This window comes from Aedes aegypti, chromosome 3 (genome assembly GCF_002204515.2).
Source record: "Aedes aegypti strain LVP_AGWG chromosome 3, AaegL5.0 Primary Assembly, whole genome shotgun sequence".
NCBI classification, from domain to species: domain Eukaryota; kingdom Metazoa; phylum Arthropoda; class Insecta; order Diptera; family Culicidae; genus Aedes; species Aedes aegypti.
The window spans coordinates 152497853-152523153 of NC_035109.1; the positions used below are offsets into that span (position 1 = coordinate 152497853).

Below are 25301 nucleotides of genomic sequence, written 5' to 3' on the forward strand. Positions count from 1 at the left end.
CTAAGAAATCCCCAAAATATAAGGGCATGATTTGCATTGCACACTCAGATATGAGGTGCCTAAGTTGAGCCTATGGAGAAAAACATGTTTTTATTAACAAAAACTATGGTTTACTGAAATGAATATAACTTTTATTCTATAATACTTACGTAAAATGTTTTTACACCATTTGAAAGCTTACAAAAAAGGCTTTCTAGAAACAATAAAAAATAATAAAAAAGCTTCAAAATAGTGGCTTTTATGATGCTTTTTTATAAAGCGGCTTAAAAAATCGAATAAGCTTATAGTTAACACATTGAGTACTTTTTTGTCCCAAGTTGTCCCAGGCTAAATTCAGTTTTAAGGGTACTTTGAGATGTAAACTATAGGATCGTGAAGAACTTAGCTGCACAAATTTGCACTTTTTTAATTTAAGGCTTTTTGAATTTTTCCAATACTTTTAACCATTTTCTATTGAAAACAGCTAAAAACTAATTCAGAAAATAACTGAATTTCGCTAAATCATTCAAATCATGATTTCTATGTAAGTTTTAATATTTATAATGGTTTGCACAACGTTAATCGCATAAATGGCTTACATGTATTATAAGTAAAAAAGTTTAATATTTCGCTATAGGCCCTTTTCAAAAGTTAGTCTCGAAAACTTGTTTTTGAAAATAAAACATCAAATTTGTATCATAAAACTCATAAATACGACATGGAATGGAAAACATATTTTTGGCCGCCAGTCTGTATGGAAACCGCCCATAGTGCAGTATCTTGCGGAAAAACTTGTAAATTGGCCGATCACGAAAAATAAGTAACAAAAACAAGTTTTAACTTAGTTTGGGAAAAATTTCTTTTTCCAAGTTGATTATCCCTGTTTTGGCAAATTTTGTAATGAACGCTTAGAGTGTGTATTAGAGTGAGTATTTTTCCACTAACAAAAGTTTATGGTTTGTAAAGGGCGAACACGAAATTAATGCGACGCCGAAAATGTCATGCCAATTTTCTTATAATATTTAGAATCAAACCAAATTTTAGGATAGTTTTATACATATACTTACTTCAAAAATCAAAAGAAATGTTAATCGATGGAGCCTTGAGTGTAAAATTGGAGGCATTTTCGCATGATGCCCTACCAGTTCCGGTACCAGTTTCTCAGTTGTTTTTTTTTTTCATTTTCTTAACATGTCCTTCTCGTCTTTGACTGTCTTCTTGCTCTTCCAAAGTTCCCGCTTCTTTATTGCCCAGTACTGCTCCACCGGGCGCAGCGCCGGACAGTTTGGCGGATTTATGTCCTCTGGAACAAAATGGACAGAATGGGCCTCATAACACTCCGGGACACTTTTAGAATAGTGGCATGATGCAAAATCTGGCCAAAATAGCGGAGTTCTGCTGCAAGAACGGCAAAAGGCGCTTCTCGAGGCAGTCAGATTTGTAGATCTCGCCATTTACTGTGCCCTTTGTCACGAAAGGCTCACTCCTCAGTCCGCAAGAGCAGATGGTCTGCCATATGAGATATTTTAAGGTGAATTTCGACATTTTCTTCTTCTTAAATTTGTCGTCCACAGCGAACTTACTCTTGCCGGTGAAAAACTCCAACCCCGGAATTTGCTTGCAATCGGCTTTTATATACATTTTTTCATCGTCCATCACACAGCAACCATATTTTGTAAGCATCTTCTCGTAGAGCTTCCGTGCCCGAGTTTTAGCCGTCGATTGTTTCTCTCGACTCGCGTTGGTTCACCTCCATTTTCGTTGAATCGAAAAACACGACTTCTAGTTTGACAGCATGTAAACAATACACATCAATGAGAAAGTGTGCAAAATTTGGTTGATTTTTACCCAATGGTAGAAAAGTTATGCCCTGTTGAATGTCTCGCAATAATTTCGTGTTCGCCCTTTATAAAGTATGCCTGCCGTGAAAGTATCGATATTTTGTGTTTCAACCATCGAACTTTTTCCTCACACTGGATTCGAAATTCTTGCCCCACTAGTGCACACTGAGCCAGGAGCAGAAATTAGCCAGACAAAACCTATAGCGCTTTAGGAGTGTATTTTTTCTGGATGGTGTCAAAGGAGACTTATCTTGAATTTATTTGTTCTTTAATTTGATGATAGAAGTTTGTTGAAAATTTTGCGCATAGGTGGCGCTGCGATGCAAAGTTTTTTATTTCGCGTCCTAGAGCTTTCTTCGCGTCTTCGGAAAAGTTTCAATACTTGTTAAAATAAGACAAATAAGTAAAAATTAAATAAACAGCAAAATATAAAAATGTTTAACATTTGGCTTTACTAAATTTTATCTTATAATAGTATAAATATAATGAACAGCCTGTTTTTAAAGAAGGCAAAATTTGTGATTGAAACAATAGAAGATTGGACGCCAAAAATTATTGCGGCATAATAAAACGAAAAGACATCAAAAATTTCGTTCAGAATCGTCAAAGTAACTGCAGTAATCGATTTTTCTTTTCGCTGATAACTTGAGTAGATCAATGTTATCGATTGGCGCGCTTATATCAGTTGGAAACAGAAATATCTAAAAAAATTAGCTCCAAAGAACAGCCTATGTATAAAAGAAGGAGAAATCTATTTAAAATTTTAATCAACAGTTTTTATACCTAGTTACACCTTACATTTTAAGAAGGAACATCCAATTTTTGAAAGAAAGGGGAAATTTGTGATGAATATATCAAAATCTTCAGATCTGAAATTTATTACCATTGCGCAACCCAAAGAAGATTGAATATTTGAAAGAAGGGTAGTTTCTGGATAAGTAATAAAATAGTATTGGCAATAATTTTCCTAATATGCTTTAGTTTATTCAAGAGCATATGAATATTGAATAAAGTGTTGGTTTTGAATCAACTTACTCCAAAATAAGCCTGATGTCGTCAGAGGGTTTCAATAGAAACTTAATAACGAATGTCATCTTAAGAAATTCTTGGTTTCAGATTCATTATGCCAAACGACAATTATGCCAAACGGCCTTATGCCAAAAGTATGCCAAATGATCTACCACCGTTTATTTCATATGGGATGACCTAGCGAATTTAAGATAATCATTGTGAAATGAGGAGTAAGGGAGCAAAAACTTGAATGGAAAGTTTTTTTTCTCGTTTGTTCAATTATTATTTTCTCAGACAAATTCAATGATTCTGAAACTGTTTACAAATCATTTTGAAGCGCTTTTATAAACATTGGAGGATTTCTGTATATTTCATCACAAAACGGTATATAATCGCCAGATTATATATGGCAAATACTGGTGCTTAGGCGAATACCAGCAAATCTATACTAGATGCGGGGGATGGGAAAAATGGTTGATATAGGCAAAATTTTTCCTAAATTCGAATGCTTATTTCTTCATAAAACATGGTTAAAATTTAATGCATCCAGAAGCAGTCGATGGCGAATTCAGTTTAGTTTCAGTGACTTGCTTGACCATGCATATTGGATACCGGATACCGGTGATGTTCTGGATGTTCCGTCCGTCATGTCCAAATGGCAATTAGGAACGTGTACATATGAGTATTAAATCTCAAGATTTTCAAAGGTGCTTGATTTTCAAAATGCTTCTCGAAGCATTTCCTGCATCACCGGCTGCCATGACCACTCTATAGTAGGTTCCAGGTGCCCTGGGGGATGTGGTCATGTTCCGAATTAGCCACTTCTCTAGGGGCCCCTGGTATCTACTATAGAATGGCTATTACATCTCGTGGTTCTCAAAATGCTCCACGTCTTCCAATACAAATGGAACCAACTGTGTATGGTAGACGGTGATTTTGAAACTGCTTCTGGAAGCATGAATTGAAAATAAATAAGTTTGTTACCCATATTAATATACATCAATTTCTAATGCTATGAAACATTTTCACCATGATTTCGGGCCCCTAAGAACCCGGGGCCCGGTGTGGACCGCACCCACCCCACCCCCCTAGCTGCGCTACTGGCGTTCGGGCTCTGTTATTGACCATGTTTCTGCCAATCCGATAGCAGTGTCTGTCTCAATTGCACTACACTACACAAAGGTTTCCCAACCGGTGGTCCGCGGACATCTAAGGGACCGTGACAGATTTCAAGGGGTCCGCGAATACATTGAGAATATGTGCCGATTTTTTAGATTAATGAATAAATGTAAGTTATCTCATACTGAGTATGTTTCAAGAAAGCATTTTATGTATCAAATATGAAACTTAAATTATTATCCTTTTATGACTATGCAAATTTTGATAAACCACTTTCGAAGTAGTGCTATCATTAAGAGGCTATCAACAAGAGATTGCACACGAGAATTAATTGTTCAACATGCAGTCGTTCTAATTCTATTTCTTAAACGTTGTTCAATGTTTCTGTAGTGTGAGCTTGGAAGTGAAACATGTATCGTTTCTACAGGTATCCATAGGAATTTTTGGAAATATTTGCTGCTTAATGCTTGTCAATTATGATTTTGTATGTTTACTTGTGAGATCATCGAAAAATTGGCGGGTGGGGATTGCTCATCAAACCTTCCGGTCCGCCTCATAGTTACGTACTATTTGGTGCTGGGTGTAGTTCTTGTTTTTCCAGCTGTATTGAAAAGCATGAGCCATAGTCTTTGGCATACAATCGGATTTTTCTTTAGCAGAAAGAACCGAAATGTCTATCGACGACCGGTGATTGCTAGCAGATATAGTGGAGAGCTTGTCTTGAAACGTTAATCGCTTCAAGCTAGTTGAAAAACTGAATACATGGATTGCCTGTCGATCAGAGCCGAACTAGGCATAGATCGTATACATACATCTGAATCTACATGTCTCCGATGTATTACATCGTTCCAGGTGGGAGTTATCTGATATGTGAATATGGTACCATAACAGAATTTTCCATCTGAACGAAGTGATAAATCATAATATTCCGCAAACTGTATCACACATCTACAGAATGCATTGCGTGAAGTTAAGACACAGCAGAGTATTGGGTACATAGGACCAAGTCCCTGCCGGGTGGCGCGAAACTGATGAGCGATAGACAATAGAATCAACAACACTGCCATAAGGGATAGTAAGCATGTGACTATTGTCGAAACTATGATTAGGAGGCAAATCAAAATCCCAAGATCAAATGTTTGTTACAACCAATGTAGGTATTATTAAATTAGGCTGTAGAAAATGATATAATATCTGCAAGGTAATAAATGCTCGTAGTCTGTTTTCTTCGAATACACATGCATAAATTGTTAAAATTGCCGAATCATACGCGGAATTTATTAAACGGATCATGAAATTAGGACTGAAATCATAATGATGATAGATTATCAACTTTCCTTTCGTCGTGCTATTTTTTACCGTTAGAATCACCAAACTGATTGGTTTCCCACTACATACACCAATACAACAGCACAAAAACTGAAGTATTATAATCGCGCGTTGAAACTTATTCAATATCCATATATTACATCAATAGTGAATTCTTGTATATAGCTAGTATAAATGACAGAATCATTAACTTCTTAAACTTTCTTTAACTGAAAACAGGATGCTTGTTTATCAAACATGCTCAATCTGCACCTAAAATCTCGGATCCAAATAGTTTTCTAAATAAAAATTGTGTCTAAATAAAACGTGCAGGCCAACAAAACATAATTGAGTAGGAGTTTACAAGTTACTTAGCACATGAAAAGCATTTTGAAAAGGGATTATGACGGTTCGATTGGCGGCTTACCGCCTACTCGCATTTCTCCCTTTCAGGATCTCTACTCACAACAATAATTATTTAACACAAAACTAATATCAGATGGGCCGCCATTCTGTGCTCTGAGAAAAATCTACACGTCAAGGTCGTGTGTTTTACTTATAGATTTGCGCAAAGAGGAAAACCACATGACTTGAGTGTGGTAGCCATATGGATTTCGTAATTGACTTCACGGTATAATAACATGTGTATCAACATTAGGTTGTCATGTGAAACAAACATGAATGTCTAAATATTAAATCATGAAAACCAACTGATTTGCTTATTGAATTCGAAATGTAGTGGCTTTAGATAGTTATGTGTGATAGAACATGAATGTCATGAGACTGAAAGAAGAAATTTGGTAGAAGAACTCTTGCTCCCCAAAATATGGATTCGAGGCTCCTCTGTTTGTCGCAAGCTCACTTGAATGTTTTTTTTTTTTTTCAAGCAAGTGAATCAGCAACAAGCGTGGCGCCGCAAATCCATATTTTGGGAAGCCCGGGATTAGCATATTTCATTTTATTCGAAGCTGAAAGCAAGGAAAATCTGTTAGTGGAATTCGATTCTCTAACACCATACACCATATATCCAATGCTGGAAGTAATGCATTTCATTTATAGAAAATTAGAATGAACTCAACATCTTCACTCGGATATCTTCACTAATTGAAAGAAAAACGAATCCGCAAATTTTCCTCTAACACTTTCAGCTTCAGAATTTGCTTCTTCTCTTTGGAACATGATGATGACTGTCGTTCGACACGAGGTCCGACCGCAATTTAGTTCACTATGGGTTGATCACTAACAATTTAGAAATTTGGAACACAGAAATCGACAGCAAGCTCATCGATTTCAAATCGACCAACTTGAACATGATGAGCATGCACAAGATAACCATAAGTTAAACACACTGAATCCGTGTTGGATAATGATATATGCACCCATAGGTTGACACACACGAATTTGAAATGGAAAGCTTCAGGAACTTATGTGGAAAATTATGGAATTCATGTTGTCGGTTGATGAATCGGTCCATGAAGCAAAACTAAAGAATTGAATGTGTAACACACACGAGGTTTGTAAGAAAATCACAACAAATGGATATAGACGTTCATGAATCGATCCATAGTTTTAAGCACACGGATCAAACGTGTGGATTTTTCTCAGTGTGGAGTGATGTGGCCCCTTCCTTTCCTTGTTTTCTTATCTTTCCAGAACAACCGAAATGAAGAAGGAAACCTCCAAGCCATTGTGATGTCACAACAGGAAGATACGCATACCCGGCACGAAAATATTCCCACCTTAAGGTCGTTAACACGTGGAAGGTCGTAAATCGGTTTGATTACATGCATAATAATAACTATTTACACCCTGACAGAACTGCCTATCTCAAAAATAGGTAGTAGGGCGGGACGATGGTGCGAGCCTACCCACTCTGTCATCGGTGGGCGTCGGGCGTGCTAACTGGTATAGCATGGCCTATGGGGCTCTGCCTGCACAAATCATGTTTTCTTTCTCTTTCACTTTTTGTAAATTTGCTAACAACAATGCCATTAAAGTAAATCCAATACAAGAATGTAGTGCAGAACCTCATAACGCCTTTTTCGGTAAACGTATTTCCCAGCGTGGGGGTTTATAGGGATGTTTGTGTAAACAACGCAGATTGGCCATGGCTAGGGTGTGCGTTGATATTAGCAGATTAGCAGATTTACTTGTGAGATCTTCGAAAAATTCCTCTGTACCGCTGGATTGAATAAAATCACTGTTCCCATTCAAACAACTTCGGCTGAGATTTGCAATTGTGATCATTGTTAGGTTTCTGTGAAGTTACTTGACGGATATGAGACAAAGTATACAGAGAGTTCTTGAAGAAATTTTTAACGAACTTATTCCGACTAATGGATTACAACAGAGTTGAAATAGGTCGTTCTAACAAAATATGTTATAATTTTGTCTGGCTAATAGTAGTAGTAACAAAAAATATAACATTATTTCCTCCATACAAAACAAATTTGAAACAAAATATGTTATAATTTAAACAAAAATGTATCAGATTTTGTTTGATATCATAAAATAAGGAAATCATTTTGTTATTTTCCATAAATAAATTATAACAAAAATAACAAACAAGCAAAAGCTTTAAAAAATTAACCAATTTTGTTAAAATCATGTTTTAAATTGAAACAAATTTGAAACAAGCTTTGTTAATATAACGGATTTTTTTTAATTTTTGTTATCATTTCGTCCATCCACTCAAAGTGCTTCTAACAAAAATAAAACCGAATTTGATATTTGTAACAAACATTGATATAATTGAGAGTAGTGTGTGGTCTTTCGATTCCATGGCATGCTCTTGCAGGGCGAGAGACGGAATCAAGACCAATTGTTTTCGGTCCGCGTGGCGCGAGTGCGAAAAGAGATTCGCGTTAGTAGTGTGTGGTCTCTCGATTCCATGGCATGCTCGACGGAATCAAGACCAATCGTTTGCGATTTTTCGCGAGTGCGAAAAAAGATTCGCGTTTCTCAGTTAGTATGTATGCTTCAAATAAAACTGAAAATTGTGGCTGCTCAATCAAGGGTGAAGGATCAATTGGTGAGCTCGTTTCATGCTTTTTTTTAATCTATAAAATATGTATGACCGCACATTTAATCGTTACAACGGTGGGACATTAATATGATTATTCAACAAACTATGAATGGTTCGTCACTGTAAGTGGCAGCATGTTATGGTTCACGAACTGTTACACTCTCCGAATATGATTCGATCGGCTAATTTGGATCAAAATCCAAACATTGAATTAACTCCAAATTTTTCCATATTTAACAAAAAAAAAATCATATTTGTTGCACCGTAACCGATTCCAAATCTTTTCACATGCTTTTGAAGCTAATTTAATTGCTTTCAAACTGTTGACACAACACATTGCACTAAAAAAATGTGTTGACCAAGTGATTTAACAAAAACATGTCAGTTTTTTTCAAATTCTTGCCAGTTAATCATTACTCCAAAGCTGAAATTGAGGTTCTCATTTGTTAAACCTTTGAAAAGGTCTTTGCAACAATTTTGAAATAATGTTGAAACAAAAATATGTTTGCATATGTTAACAAGACATGCACTATTCAACTCGTTATTAAAACAAGATTCTTTATAAACTTAAGCTTCATAGAAAAAATCCAATTTCCGGCGGTAAAACTTAAATAATCCAAATATATTTGATTTTTTTCATTAAAAATCATGTTTTTGAGTAGTTTTTAATGAATAACTAAGACAAACCCATGTTTTAAAAAAATATGTTGTATGAACAGTTTAACACTTCAGTCGTCGCGCTGTTGCGTTTTGTACAACACTGCTGAAGATCCCTAGCTTTTCGTTCACATCCGCAGCGCGGTGGTTCTGACGGTGGTACACCGCGCGACGACTGGAAGGATAAAAACAACTCAGTTGGCTTCAAAACCATGTAGCAAGATTTGTGAAGTTATGTTTGACCAAGATTGATTGTTTAGTGAAATGATGAAAAAAATGGAGAAAACTATTTTTAACAAAGACTACGTTCGATTTTAAACAAATTTGGGTTCAACAAAGTCTTTATTAATTTAATTTTGATGATAATGGTGCTGAAAGTTTCTAAATTGGTTAGAAAATAACGAAGCTATGGTGACTTAACAGATGGCAATTTTTTATAACTTGAAAATTCACCTTCAAGACGCTTGTGCAACCTCCAAATCATAATACTTGTTGCTCAAACTTTGAGGTTCCTCTTTTAATGTGATTTTAATTCATAATTCACACGAATTTTCGGTTTTGAGAACTTTTGAAAAATGAGCTGCACCCTAGTGTTCAGTGATAGTGGTTAAGCGATTTTAATGTATTCTAAGCAATTATTTAATTGTGTGTGAAAAAATCTTTAAATTTAAATAGAAATAGTCGAAGGCCATGAAAACTTTCCATTTTCTGCTCATTTGCACCATTATTGCGTTGCTATTATAGAAGATACCTGTATTATATGAACAGATGTTAGCAATACCACCATTATTGGAATATGTTCCTATAATGGAAGTATTTTTTTACAGGGGTGTAATTATTTAATCATTTCAAGATTGTTCTTTGCCTGAAATAGAATAAGAATGCCTTTGAATGGCGTATCCAGATATGAAAAACTAGATTCTGTTTGTTTTTTGCAATTTATTATTCCTTGACTCGATACAACCACCTCTATCACTGGCACAGACCCCCTTATGAACACTAGCTTGTCTAATGTTAGAAAAGAAAACTAAACATACACTTTTCCAAAATATGAAGAAAAAAAATCGACTCTAGTACACTGAAGACGGCCTTACAGTTGAGGTCGAAATATGGTATATCCAACAAAATAAGAAAACGGGGTTTTTCTAACAAAATTTGTTATAATTTTGCCTAATTAGTATAGTCGACTCTTCACATCTCGATATCGAAGGGAACATCGAGATAGAATGTGATCGAGACAAGGATTTTGTTTTAATGAATACTATATTGAAAATCACTTCATTACCAGGAAAATAATAAACAAATAGACGTCATTCCGTATTCCAAAATCGTTTTGAATCACCAAAACCCAGTCTAGTAATCTTTGATAATGGGCTTATCGACATACGGAGAGAAAATCGGAAAGGAAAATCACATCGAGATATCGAGATAAGGAGGATATCGAGATGTGGAGAGTCTACTGTAGTTAAAATAACAACTAATATAACAAAATTGACACTACATTAAAAAAGATTGAAACAAAGTATGTTATAATTTAAACAAAATTTTAACTCACAGTGATTCAAACTTAACACAAATATAACTTATTGTGTCATTCCTCATGCCTGAATCATTCTTTTTAATAGATTTCAAATTACTTTTAGATTACTTATAACAAACTGTGATATAATTATGTTTTTAAGTAAAACAAATTTTGAAAAACAAAACATAAATAGAGCCAGATTCAGGTCAATTGATAGGGTAAAGGTTGATGAAAAAGGAAGTTGGATTCATTTTTACCCGACTTAACACAGTAGCCCACCGGAGTAACTCCGAACCGGTGGACATTTCCAAAAAATCCAATGATTTTCGAAAAACTAGACATCTAGAAGATTGCATTCGGGCTAAAACAAAAATAATTCATTCGTGACGAAATTGCGATAATTTAAAATTTTCTTATTTGCTGGGCGGATATGGGTTAATACAATATCCCTTACTCAAAATTCTGCACCTCAATATTTTTCCTAACTCGATGGAATGCACGATCCCTTCTATCGATTCATCTTTAACTAGGGTGATGTGCTAGTATCCATCGTATTAAGCATTGGTCAGTGAGAACTACAATTTTCCCAGTATTGCGGTGAATGATGCTGATACGAACCGATGCCAAACAATTCTTTCTCAAAACGGCTTTAGCATTGTACAATAACATTTTGATAAATCTTGATCTCTTTTTGGAAATAATGCAAAGAAAATGCATCTTACCGTATTCTCAGTCCGTCGTATCGTTTTCAACTCCGTCGCAATCAGTTTCCAGATTCGTCTCACAACTTATGGCTCACTGTGTGTATTGAATGGTTAAAACACAACGTATCAACGCTATAACAAAATGTTTTACTAGAATATATAGATCTACGGGCATCTCCCTCCATTCCTTCAGCATGATGGAATATACTAATTTCCTTTCACATGAATTGTTCGTCATCGAAATTCTGCCCAAACATATGAACACAATACTTTTTGACCGTACAATTATGGAATTTGCTCACAGTACAGCGAATACAACACAATCAAAGGAACCGTATTTTTACGTCGAGCGTCGCGCACACATTGATGCGCACAAGCTTTTTTTCTCAGTACGACGGATTGAACTTTGTTTACATTCTCAATTATACGCGGCGGTTGAGGAAATTTCGTAAAATTTGGTGATTTATTAAAGTTTTACGGCGTGTGATTGGAATGAAATCCTTCAGTGAAGAAGTACGAAGGTTTTCCATAGTGAAAATAAGTGCCCGGCAAAGTAAGTCACCCACGGGGGCGGGAAGAAACTTGTGTTGGAAAGTGGTGTGGCTCAGTCGATCGCTAAGCATTTCTCTCAAATCGTGTTCGTCAATGCGATTTCGGCGAAAAAGTGCAAAGTGGATAATTGAACTGAAGTTATTTACCGAAATACAGTAGTTTTATTGCATTTTTGGTGTACAAGTGTACAAACCATAACAGCTTTCACAAAATTACACTTGGATTATGAATCTATGTTGCAGGTAAGTTTGAATATCCGCCGTAGTGGAACATTTAAAGTTTGATACGACGAATAGTAGCGCTTACGACGAAGTAGAACAAAACCCTACTAACTTGATGCTATCTGTTCAGTTTCCTACGCAAATTTTCTTTTCTAGCTCGATATTTTCATGAAAGGTTTTAAATACCCTACAAATGTTGAAAACAAATCATGAATTTGTATACAGTAATTAAACTGATGGTGAAATTAGGGAGAAATTTTTTTTGGAGACTGCTTTAAGGGGGCAGAATCCGTCATTGTTTTTGAAATTTTCAAAAGCAGTTTTTTCGCTCAAAATCAAGATAATTTACAGGAAAATGTGTTCACTGTATTCTATTCTCCAACCGAAACACAGTGAACACATTTTCATCAAATAATTGTCAGTTTTGAACAGAAAAACTGCTTCGATGATTACGATGACGGAGCGTTGAACGTTAAAGGTTTCCACACATGTAAATGTATTGAAATTTTACTGTTTATTACGATGAATTACTGTTCCAAATGAACAGTGAAACCTCCATGATACGATATCGAGGGGACCATCGACTCAAGGAAATATCGAGTCATGGAACAGCAGTCCTTTGGAAAGCTGCTTCTAGGGACCATCGTAGTAACCATGAAATTTTGTTTTTAGTATGGTTCCATGAGTCGATATCGAGTCATGGAACATCGACTCATGGAGGTATCACTGTATTTTATAAAATAATGAAGAGTTTAAAATATTATAAATATGTGTTCTGTACCTTGATACCTCCCTTATTCGATAATCTATCAAATATCGGATGAGTTGACTGTAAATTAAAATATCTCATAATAACACTGCAGAACACGTCTTTGTCTCAAGCACCAAAATACCGCTATTCACTCAATTAAGGGTTGCTGAATCCATTGCCGTTTTCAAAAATATCATAGCATGTCTAGTTTTTGAGACATTGGTTGTTGAAAATGCAAAAATTGACTATGTAACGAACTTGCATGCAAGTTCGTCAGCTTGTAAGGCAATTTATTTGCTTAATTTGCCACAGAATTCAAACTTTATGTGTAACAATACATATCGGCAAAGTTTATAACACTTTCGATGCGGAAAATTTATTTTTTGATGGTTTAAAAATGATGAATTTTCCCATATAAGAGAAACGAAGAATTTTGTATGGAGACAGCAAACCTGTCGAAAAAATCGGTTTAATCCAAATTTAATTACACAATTTCATTCAAATTCAATTCAAAATGAAAATTGAACTGCAAAGTAGCATGCTTAGTGGATTAGGTCACAAAAAAGTTTGATAAATCATACTTTAAATTTTATGTAAACATCAATAAAATCAGTGTTTATACTACTTTGGCGACCTGTAGCTAAAAATTGTGACGTGCCGGAACATTTCTGAAAATGGCATTAGATTCAGCAACCCCTAGTCTACTCAGACACATAATTTGATCCTTGAGACACGCAAAAATGTCATTTTTGTTACGCTGTGTAATCACTTGCAATATAATTTGAAATGATCATTTTCATGAGCAACTCATGCATTAATATTGAGCAACTCATGCATTGATAGCAACTCATATTGTAAGTAAAAACATGAACCAAAGCAATAATAACAAGGGAATAAAATCAAAAACTTTATTGAAAACATATAAAGTAAAAGAATTATAATTAGATAAAGTAACAAAATAATGTTCTTCAATATATTGATTTGTTATAACAAAAGTACCACTATTTTTTTTTTTAATGACATATCGGAGTGTTTAAAACAAACCCAAGATATCGAAATAAAGACTTCAACATTTATTTGCTAATTTTAGTTCTAGAAAATACTTTCAAACGATCCCGATTGTTTTCCGATTACTGTGTCGGCGATTCGGTATAAGTGTGTAGGTGATCCATGACCTACACACAGAATACCATTCGAAACGTGCTTCGCAACTACTATCTAAACATAAAATATTTGGAAAATTTCTCGAAATAGTTTTGGCCAGCTAGATTCTCCAAACATCCCTTAGTTCGACGTCGGTGACCTTCCCCTCCGATTCATCCCTGCCTTGATCACGAGGCCTCTCCCCAAGCCAATCTACTTAGAACGAACAAAAGCCCCAACAAAACCGTTCTCGGTACCAAGCTCGTTTGTTATAATTATGAGTCCAACAGTTATTTACAATATTCACTGATTACGCACCCTTCTTCTCGTTGGCCCTTCACGCAGTAGAAAAAGCTTCCGCAAAATGCAATCATTACGCCTTGACTCTTTCTCATTGGCGTAGTCGGCGGTTGTAATCTAGAGGGGAACGCATACAACTAACGTACGCACTCTGTGTTCAAGGGAACTCCACACTGGAAACGGGTTAAACGTTAACCGATAAGAAAATGAGGTTCTTAATCATCAAAGTCGTACCTATAGAGCGGAGAGTAACGACGACTAAAGGCGCGTGCGGCAAACAGTTTCGATTCCATAATAAATGGAAAATGTCATAAACACTCGTGTTGCTAAAACACACGCGGTAATAATGTGGCCGGTGCACTGGTTTGCTCGTTATTGCCACCGGCTATTGGATATTGTATTGGCGGAATACCTTTACAACATGGAATAGAACGAGAGAAAAATCCGCGCAACTAAGCAGTTGTCCGTTGGGTATGGTTGATGGGTAACGATCACAGCTGACAGTTTAATTAAAAAGTGAATTCCTGGTTGTGGAAGAGAAATACAATAAGTTAACTAAACAAAATAGATTAGCTTAGATTTTACAGTCTATTGTAGGATTGGCCATGAGTTACCAATCTTCTTGATTGGTCTGGATCACCCTGTATTTGATGTGTTCATTTATCGACTATTCAATATGCTTTAATAAAATCTTCCAGAGGTTTTGCTGATTAAATAAAATATCCATTCAAAGTTACTTAAAACTGTAGAGAGTATACATATTGAGCTTGGAATGGTCAATAAAAATTCCAACAATTTTCAAACAATATCGTATCTATTCAATAAGATTACCGTTCAAATTCATCCCCCGTGTGCGTCAAATTCCCATAACTTACATTCAATTTACTGCCCGAACGCGTCGCCGGTTCTGCATAACGTTCATCGATCCTCCCGCACGTACTGACCATTCAAATGCACCAACGGTCAGAAGCGGTCGTCAGAGTTCGGAGCAAATTCTTCTCTGATCCCGGTCCGCCGAACGAATGTTTTGTTTGTTTTAAAATTTAGTCACGTCCTCCGATGGTCCTTTCTGCCTCTTCTTGTCCAGTTCTCGCCGACTCTCGCGTAGCTCTCAGCTTTCGATTCTCAAAAAAACAAATCTTAAACAACTTTTCACTGTCGCCGTTTGGCTTCGCACATAAATTCGAATCACTCTTCACATTCGATATGCTCGATATTTTTTTGCTTCTCTTCGAGGCTAACAAATTTCCTCTTATTCTTATTTGAAATAAGCCACAACAACCGGAGCACTATCACGATAGCAGCCGCAGCATTAACAATCGATGTTGAGGCACTTATGCTGAACTGGTCAAACTCTTGAAAACTGCGAACGCGATCGGTTTGTTTGGGTTATCCGAATCGCTTATGACTGCTCTTTTTTTCGGTAAACACAGCAAAATTCGTCTCCACTCGATTTCCGTTGGTCGAATGCTTCGGCTAAAGTAAACACTTCATTAGACACTGGAATACATTGTAGGATTTTAATGGTTATTTCCACTGCAGAGCACCTTAACCCGTGAAGTACCGGGACGAAGCCGAAATTTAAAAAAAAACTTGTTCCCAAAAACTCTTCCACTAATTTTTAAAATGTTTTGTTTGCAGCGAAGGAGATTAGTTGTACTAGCTTAAAGTGATGCAAAGAGACCGAATTTCAATTTAATCCTGGGCTACTTTATTTCGGGACCAACGGCTTCAGTTCCCTTCCGAAAAAAGTCGTCACTATGACTTTTACGTCATAAGTGACCATCTCGAGGATGGGATTCGATCCCAGGTCCTCGGCGTGTGAGGTGTGAGTTCACTAAACCAGGCCCGTCCCCTCATAGAAAAGTTGGTTAAACGTTTAACAGAAATTGTTGCTGTAATAATTATTTGACGTTTTGGTTATCATGGCGCCAATATGCGAAACCATAGCACATAAAATACCATAAAACATTTGTGACATATTGAGAGGTAAATGATTATTTTATAGTGTTCCCTAGGTAACTATGGAATATTTCAGATTTTTTGATGAAGTTGCATATCATACTCTTGTTAACGTATTCGAGAGGTAAACATGTCATATACGATTCGGAACATCTTTAAAGCATAGAATAAAGTCTATTCTTTAGTATGAAGCCTTTTGAGCCAGATTTGGTTGATATTTAATCCAAAAATAATAGTTTAGAAGAAACAACACCTGCTAAATTTTTAAAATTCAGGAGCACAAGTTTGAACTGACGTCTCAAAATGTTCAAAATCTGTAGGAGGGCGTTATACAACCAACTTCTCCTTAATTAGATACAATGACACCTCCATGAGTCGATGTTCCATGACTCGATATCAACTCATGGACCCATACTAAAAACAAAATTTCAGTTGTACGGGTGTTGTGTTTAAAAACTTAATATTTCAATAACTCGATAATCCTTTCAATATCGTGTTATAGAAAGCTAACTGTTAACTGTGCAATAGAGTGTGGCTTATTTTTCGAATGTTCTTGAAACCGAAAATTCGTGTGCTCTTCTGAATTCGAATCACACAAAAACAGGAAACCTCAAATTTTGAGCCAAAAATGTTAAGATTTAGAGGTGGCGCAAGCGACTTGAAGGTGATTTCTCTAGTTATGAAAATTATGACCTTCAGTGAAGTCTTAATAGCTTTTTTATTTTCTAACCTGTTCTATTTTTGAAGCTCTTAGCATCATTCTCTTCAAAATTATTTGTTCTTCATTTTTCTTCTTCTATAAAAATCTTCTATGTTTGAACATAGCTTCATGAATACTCATCTGATTCTCGATATTTGTACATGCTTTTGGACTAATTTAGTTGTTTTCAAACTGCGTATTACACAGATTAAATCAAAAATGGTTTTGACTTAGTTATTTAACAAAAACTACCCAAAAATGATTTTTTAATTGAAAAACAATACGAATATTCTTAACAAATAACGAATATCTTGTTATAACTACAAGTTAAAATGTGCATAAATTTTATAAAAATTCTAAAATATATTTGTTGAAAAAATGATGAAAAGTTGCTTTAAAAACCTTTTTGATGGTTCAACAAATGAGAGTAGCCCGTTTCAGCTTAAGTTGTAACGTTTAGCTGACAAAAAATTTTAAAATATTGCAATTTCCGTTGAAATTCGTGTTTTTTGTAGTTTTTGTCAACAACCAAGTCAAAATTATTCTGAAAAATACTTGATGGTACCCATCATTTAATAACTACTGAATTTGCTTCAAAAGCATGTAAAAAGCTTTGGAATCGGTTAAGTATTCATAAAGTCAAACAAAAACGTGTTTTTTTTTTAAGTAAAAAGAGGGAAGATCGAAAAAAATACTTTTAACTAAGACTAGTTTTACTAGTTTAATTTTGAAAAAAAAATGACACTAGAATCTTCAAAATTTGTTAGAAAATAGCAAAGTTATTAGGACTTCACTTCATAACCTGAAAATTCACCCTCAGGTCGCTTGCGCCACCTCTAAATCTTAATAAATTTGGCTCATAGTTTGGGGTGTTCCTTTTAATGTGATTTGAATTCAGAATATTTGGTTTAAGGAAGTTTCGAAAAATAAGCCGCACCCTACTGTGCAACCTATGTATGTCCAGCAAAGAATTCTTATCATTCGGACCTGGAAGTAATTCTTCATGTTCTATAATTATTAATTCTGATAAGTTTGAACGGTGGCCTTCGGGGCCTTCCTTAGCCGAGTGGTTAGAGTCCGCGGCTATAAAGCAAAGCCATGCTGAAGGTATCTGGGTTCGATTCCCGGTCAGTCCAGGATCTTTTCGTAATGGAAATTTCTCTCAGTTCCCTGGGCATAGAGTATAATCGTACCTGTCACGATATACGAATGCGAAAATGGCAATTTAGGCAAAGAAAGTTCTCAGTTAATAACTGTGGAAGTGCTCATAAGAACACTAAGCTGAGAAGCCGGCTCTGTCCCAGTGAGGACGTTAATGCCAAGAAGAAGAGAAGAAGTTTGAACGGAGATCTCGATGATTTAGGACAATTTTTATAAAATTAATTTTCTGCGTATATTCCATATACTACTTCTCTGATAACCAGAGCTATTTGATCAGATTTGCGTAAAAACGAGAAAACGACAGACATATTTGCATCTCTCAGGTTTAAGGCGTCAATGATTCTAAAAGTTAGCCATCAATTGTGTATTTCTATGCAAAAAAATACTCTTTTTGAATTAAAAAACAAACTGTAGAAAATATTTAGTAATTGTAATAGGGACTCCTCGAGAAATTCGTCGAAAAAAGAATCTCTCTTTAAATGATATCTAAGGATCATACTGGGGTATTTCTACAAAAAACATTCAAGAAATCTTTCTATAAATATTCCAAGAATTCCTTTAGGAGATGCTTTTTGAATTGATTGTATTCCATTTGGCGTAAAGATTTCTTAAGGTGACATTCGTTTTTGTGTTTCTTTTGAATCCCACCAACGACATCAGGCTTATTTTGGAAATAAATGGTTTCCAGGATTCTTTAATTATATTTTTTTTATTCCGAGAAACCATCCCGAAGTATTTTGCCCTGAAACATCTTATAGTACTCGGCCAGGTATTCTTTTGAAAATTTGTCCAAAAACATGTCTCCAAAAATCCCACTAGGGATTAGTCCAGAAATTCAGAAATCAGTTGAAATATTTAATCAGGATTTTCTTCGAAGATTCTTCCATGAGTTCGTCTAGAAATCGCTCCAGGGATAACTCCAAGAATATACGGGCTTCCCTAGGGATTCCTGGAGAAATGTTCTTTGAATATACTTACGCTCTTTTACGTTTATAACTGTGAAATATTGAAGCTTTTGAGAAATTTTTCAATATATATCGAAAGGCTTTCATTATTAATTATTCGAAATATACTTTCTAGGATTTCTTAAGATTTTTGGCGATTTTTTCTTAAGTTTGATTCATGAATGACTCTATAAATTCATTAATGAATCATTTCAGCGCTTCCTTAAAAAAAATCAAGTAGTTGTTACAGAAATTCATCCAGGAGATTTCGTAAGAAATTCTGCCATTGCTTCCTATTGGAATGTCATCAATGCATAATGCACAGTGATTCCATTTGTTCTACGAAGCGGTCATAAATCATTATACTCAATATCCGTTGACAAATACCATCAGAAATAGCCAAATCAATTATTTTTGACTGTTAAAACTCCACCGAGATTGATGTCATTAATGATATCACTTCAAAAATTCTGATTTAGATTGATTCATATAAGAATGATAAAATGTGAAATCACTGAAACTACTTATTATATCAATACACAATGTTGCAAGTGCATTCATATCGAATTGAAGTATAAGTAGTGAAAATTTAATTATTTTGTATATTCATTCCAGTTAGCTACAAATATACTGGTATGTAATAAATTCAATGAATATTTTTATCATTGCCTTTATTGGTGAAATTGTAATGTTTAGAAAAAATCATTACTTACTCTAAAACTTTTGTAAAGACCACATTTACGTAAAACTGCAAACAAAAAATATTAAAAAAAACTGATTTTTCGGGTCTACACTAAGTTTAAACTTTTAGAATCAATTTACTTCACTCAAATGCAGATGTAGATCAAAAGTGTCTTCCACAAAGTTGTTAGAAGTTAGAAGATGCAAAACTCAATTACGAAAAACTTCACTGAAGACATCATACATTTAAAATCATCAAGAACAGAGAAAACATTATTTCCCGCTAAATTGTCGATTCGGACCATTGTGCATTTTGAATTTCTTCAGCGATTCCTCGAGAATTTTCTATAAAATTCTTTTAGTTATGGTCACACGAGTTCTTGTGTTGTGTTCAGTTATTTATTCAAGGAAATCTCCATATAATTATGCTAAACAATTGACAGATTTCTCTCAAATAACTTCAGTATTGCATCAAAGATCCTACAAGGATTCTTTCGGGAATTTCTATGAAAATTCTTCCAACTATTATGAAGAGAATTACCGGCGAGGTATTCTACTGGTGTACATTTTTTTAAGATCCTTCCAGGGATTCATCAATTCTTTCCAGAAACTATTCAAGTTTTTTTCAAGTGAAACATCCAAAATCGATGACTTCTTCAGAAATCTCGTGTTAAAATGCTTCACATATTTTTTACAGCAATTTCCCAGTGATTGTTTTGAATTTTCCTGAGAATTTTTTGATGAGTTTTGTCCATGAGAAGTTTTTCTTTCTCCATTGCTGTACAAATTTTAAATGTTGCTACAAAAGCAAATATATGCTTTATCAAATTGAGCTATTAGAAATTTCCCAAACTCTTCATGAAGTAAACTCATCAAATTTAGATTGTAGCCTTTCAATATTGTCAAAATCGTGATTTTCTTAGTTTTAATTTTGTTGTAAAAAAAATGTTTAATCAAAAATATATGCTTTATCTTGAACTTGTTCACTGCATTTCTGATAGAGATTTAAGGAAAAAAACTATACTTCAATTTAAACTTTTTTTTACTTGCAAACAGAATCTGAAACACGAAAGTTTGTATTTTTTTAAGGAAAAGAAGTTTAAAGTGTGACACAGAGTTTGTTTTTCTTTCTGTTCAAACATAGGTATTTTTATTTATTTAGGTAATTTTGAGTGTATCCAAAACAACTATTTCTGCACAAACATTTTCTCATGATTTCCACATAAGAATTCATGCTAAAAAAGCTACATCTCATTGCTTTGAACATTTTTTTAACGGAAAACGGAATGAAAATTTAGGGTTTCTTATAGGTTTAGAAAACAACGAGAAGTTTTGAGTATAATCTAAAATAAATATTTTGGACACGTATCATTTAATTTAATCAATTAATTCATGTTAACACTGAAAAATTTGATTTATGGGCAAAAACCAAAAAATAAAACATTTTTATCAATTTAAATAAATTTCAGATGTTATCTGGAATTTTTATTATTACTCAAAAATGTTCTCTGGACTACTGCAATCGAATAAATCACGAAAAAAACTAAATGTGCCTACCTTTAATTTTGGTTCATATGTTAACAGTTAAGAAAAAAGGGTTTTCGTAGTTATCTCTTATAAGCAGATGAAATCAACTCACCTGTAAAAATTCTGAACTGCTACGACAAATGAAATGTAATATGTTGTTATCAAAATGTTAATAAATGTTTAATTATTTTTACCAAATTAGGATGATAGTGTAGTGTAATTATTTAACCTTAACATCCCCACAAAATTAAACAAAGTTGTTTAACACAGAGCACCTAGATATAAGAAATGAACTCAATGTTTGGAATGATACTAATAAACTTAAAAATATATTTCTAAGTTTTTTTCAGTATTATGAATTTTTACTGTAATACTGCTCAAACATGCTCTCTGCGCTTATACAAGCAAATGATCATCGAAAAAAAGATGTAAAAATGTCTCATTGAACAACATAGCAGGGGCAAGTTTTTAACTAGGACGTTCATATTACAATAGAAAACTGATCTAGATCAGTAATAAGTTATCTTCATCAAAACCACAATGATCAAACTGTAGTGCAACTTCTTCTGATATACTTTGTCGCAAATTCCATTCATTCAAATACAGAGTAATAGAGGTTATAGCTGTCGAAATCACCGACCTACCCATATTTGCATCGTTAGGGATGCTTGAAATATATTTGTTATTTTTCTTATTCTTCACGATTATTCGAATCCGACAAACTTAAAGTAAAAACTGTTTAGATTCGACACGATCCTCATGCAGTTTCAGTCAACAAAAATAGTAGTTTTGGTTTAATTGCTTCGAACAACCCTAGGAACAGTTTTCTCAAACCGTACAAAACTTCAGTGAACATGAGATACGTGGAACAATTTCAAATATCGTTTGAACCATCGCCGTATGTAGCCGATGATCCATCGAGATGTTTTTGATCCTGGGGCTCATAGTCTTCTTCTTTCTTTTTTTGGCATTACGTCCCCACTGGGACAGAGCCTGCTTCCACAGTTATTAATTGAGAGCTTTCTTTGCAAAATTGCCATTTTTGCATTCGTATATCGTGTGGCAGGTACGATAATACTTTATGCCCAGGGAAGTCAAGGAAATTTCCATTACGAAATGATCCTAGATCGACAGGAAATCGAACCCAGACACCTTCAGCATGGTTTTGTTTTATAGCCGCGGACTCTAACTACTCGGCTAAGGAAGGCTCCTAGTGTTAATTCCAAATAAGTAACTACCATTTCAACCATATCAACAGCTGTTTTATCTTAAGCAATCTTAATCGAATAAAGGCCATGCTAGCAATTGTAAACAAACAGTTTTGTTTTACACATTAGAAATATCTACCGATTAACAACATTTCGGCACACAGGTCTACACTAAAAGCCTACACACACGTTTTCAAAATCGGCTGAAGAATTTCTGAGAACAAGAATTTCGAAAATTGGTGGTTCATTCTGGTACTTCACGGGTTAAATTTCATAACTTGTGTTTGTTCTTCGTTATCAACCTTTCATCTGTTATCAGCATTGCTTCACACCCATCCCATCGTTATCGCTCTTCCAGACTCGTTCCTCGTTCGTTCAACTGCGTATACGGATATCCAAGTGTCGTTCTTGCCTCTTCGGCAACGAAAATCTCTCCTTGTGAGCTTCTTCAAAAATATCTTCCCACTATAACGACGAGACGCCAGTCGCGTTAGATTTTAAATTTAGTCCACATCTGGACAACGCAGCGCATGGAACGTCTTCAACAACGTCACAACATCGACAATAGTAAAACACACAGAACTGCACCTCTCAGATTGCGATTTTTTTTCTTCTCTTTTGAAATCAGCAATAATTATTCACACCACACCGGTTTTCGTCGATTGGTGCGCGCTTTTGTCGCGCGAATTACAAATGCAAGCACAATAACACTCGTCTTCTTTCGTTACCCCATATGCACTTCACACGCGACTTGCAGAACCGCGCATTGATCAACAGCAAATAGTGCACTTCCAGCGTACTTATTTTTTTCCTTCTGCTAAAGCTGATTATAATTGTTGACCGATGCAAAGTGCACAGTAATCGTCACTTGTAAAAGTTACGAACCGAATAAATCGCGCGCGCTGCCAAAACGTAATCGCGAACAAAACCGACAAAACTTCACTTGATACGTGTGTGGACTGAGCAGAGCTCTCAACGCCGCAGAGAGTAAGCTTCAACTGAAGCCGTGGAGCGTGGAGCTTATGGCAACGAACCGACTCGCGAGTCACGAGTCTCTCGGTGCAGTTGTTTTTCTCTCTTCGGATCATGCGAATGCAATTGAGAGGGTGTGCGGTGTTTTGGTTTGGTCCGAAACAGAACTTCGTCCCACAAGAAGCACATGTGGTTCGCTCATCATCCTCTCTTCGGGTGCATCCAGAATTGACGAAGAAAAGCTTGAAACTTGGGCAGGTAGGAAAGGTAAATGTTGTGGCTGGCGATATGCGAGGCGTATACAACACGCTCTTTTGATGACGCTGATGATGATGATGATCGGTGGTGGGCACGGTGCTGCTTCTGTCGATGATGATGGAAGTACAATGACCGGTAGAATAATGCTGATTAGTGCGAGATTCGGTCGCGGGCCCGGTTGGCAGTTTGCTGGTAAAATTGTTCCCTAGTTGGTTTGTGAAATGAGCTATTATATGTCTTCTTCTTTCTGGCGTTACGTCTCAACCGGATGAGCCTGAAGTGTCTCACATCTAATTGCATCAAGAAAAAAAAACGTTGAAAATTACTCATAGGGTATTTTTACTTTAAAATTCGGGTAGTAGAAGTATAGAGTGTATTGTTTACACTGTATTTTTATCGCCGCCAGTTTTTTTTTTCAAAAATGGAAAAAGTGGCGTTACACAAAAATTGAAGTCGCGAATTGATTTTGCGCAAGTACCTGGTAAAAATAAACTCTCTCATCGGTACTTTGTAAAACAACTTGGAATCGTACATTCAACGGTAAGTAGTGTGATTAAACGTTACTTAGTAATTCTGAGCATACTACGGAAGGAGAGAAGCAGTCAGAATGGATGTTCTATTAGTGATCAGGATAGCAAGCTTCTTGTGAAGGCATATAGGCGGAATTTCAATTCCTCTGTCAGAGATGTACCCAGTCAGTTGAATCTGTCCAAGTTTTTCGTTCAGAAAGTCAAGAACCGGGAGGGACTGCATAATCAACGCTTCATTCGTGACTGAAAGCCGAAATCCAATTATCATCATCAAAGACCAGTCAATCTTTGTTAACATCAGAAGTTCAGAAGATTCGAAATCGTGCCGATCTGCAAAATACGGTGGGAAACTCACGGGCACGGAAACTGTACATCCAGATGCTGACGAAGCCTCATTGTCCAATCATGGATGATGAGACGTCAAGACGGACTCCCGCAAATATTGTTCTTCACCGCTTGTCACATGATTTGGCAAGCGATCTGCTCATGTATTTTTTAATAGAATTTTCGCACTTCTAGCCAAGGTAGAAACTAATGGGGTTTAGGCTCTGTGATCCACGCCACCTTCATTTGGCTTGGGCTACAAGCCGGAACTACATCATAGTATTTCTTCAGGGGGCTGAGATGCCTCTACACCATTTCGTCACCTCTGGCTCTATTCGCTCTGGCTGCGTCGCTTACATTTCAGGGTCGGCCATAGATGCTCCTGTGCATATTGATTCTTTGGACTTAACTGCGCAGCTCGTCATGCTCTTTGGGCGGACCGGTTGGATGCGAGGTTGGTCTTGTGATTCCAAATGAGGGGTGACTTCTGGTACGCAAGCACCCCGTTGACCCAAAGCCGGCGATTCGTCGTGGTCGATACTACTCGGCATAGTTCCCGACGGAAAAGGTAGTCCGACGGAGGAATATCTCCCAAAATCGGTAACGTTACGCGATGTTCTTATTCTGTTGTTGGCCGGTAGAGTGCAGAAAGTCAACCGACGACTCAAGCCGATGACTTGATACGGACTACTCAGAATAGTCCCCGACGGTGGATCTATCCTACTCCGACGAAGATTTTCCCGACGGCGGAAGATCTCCCGGACCGATGCTTTACGGGCAGATGCCGAGGTCGGCCCTGCGATTCTGGGGAAGGAAAACTTCCGGTTCACAGTCATCCCGACGACCTTTTGCCTGTGCTGTTTCGCGATATACTTAGCTAATCCCTGGCGGAGGATCTAGC

The 25301-nt window shown here is 35.9% G+C and overlaps 1 protein-coding gene across 4 annotated transcripts in view; it reads right to left on the reverse strand.

Moving 5' to 3' along the window:
• Positions 1-23322, reverse strand: part of LOC5569656 (semaphorin-5A) — a 613002-nt gene extending 589680 nt beyond the window's left edge. The window contains exons 1-2 of one of the 4 annotated variants that reach the window (XM_021852111.1): positions 22905-23322; positions 15009-15609 (exon numbers count right to left, since the gene is read on the reverse strand). The gene's annotated coding sequence lies outside the window, so the exon portion shown is untranslated. Of the gene's footprint in view, positions 1-15008; positions 15634-22618 lie in introns of all 4 variants that reach the window. The other 3 variants (XM_021852110.1, XM_021852109.1, XM_021852108.1) reach the window with 3 other exon arrangements.
• Between the last annotated feature and the right edge of the window lie 1979 nt (positions 23323-25301).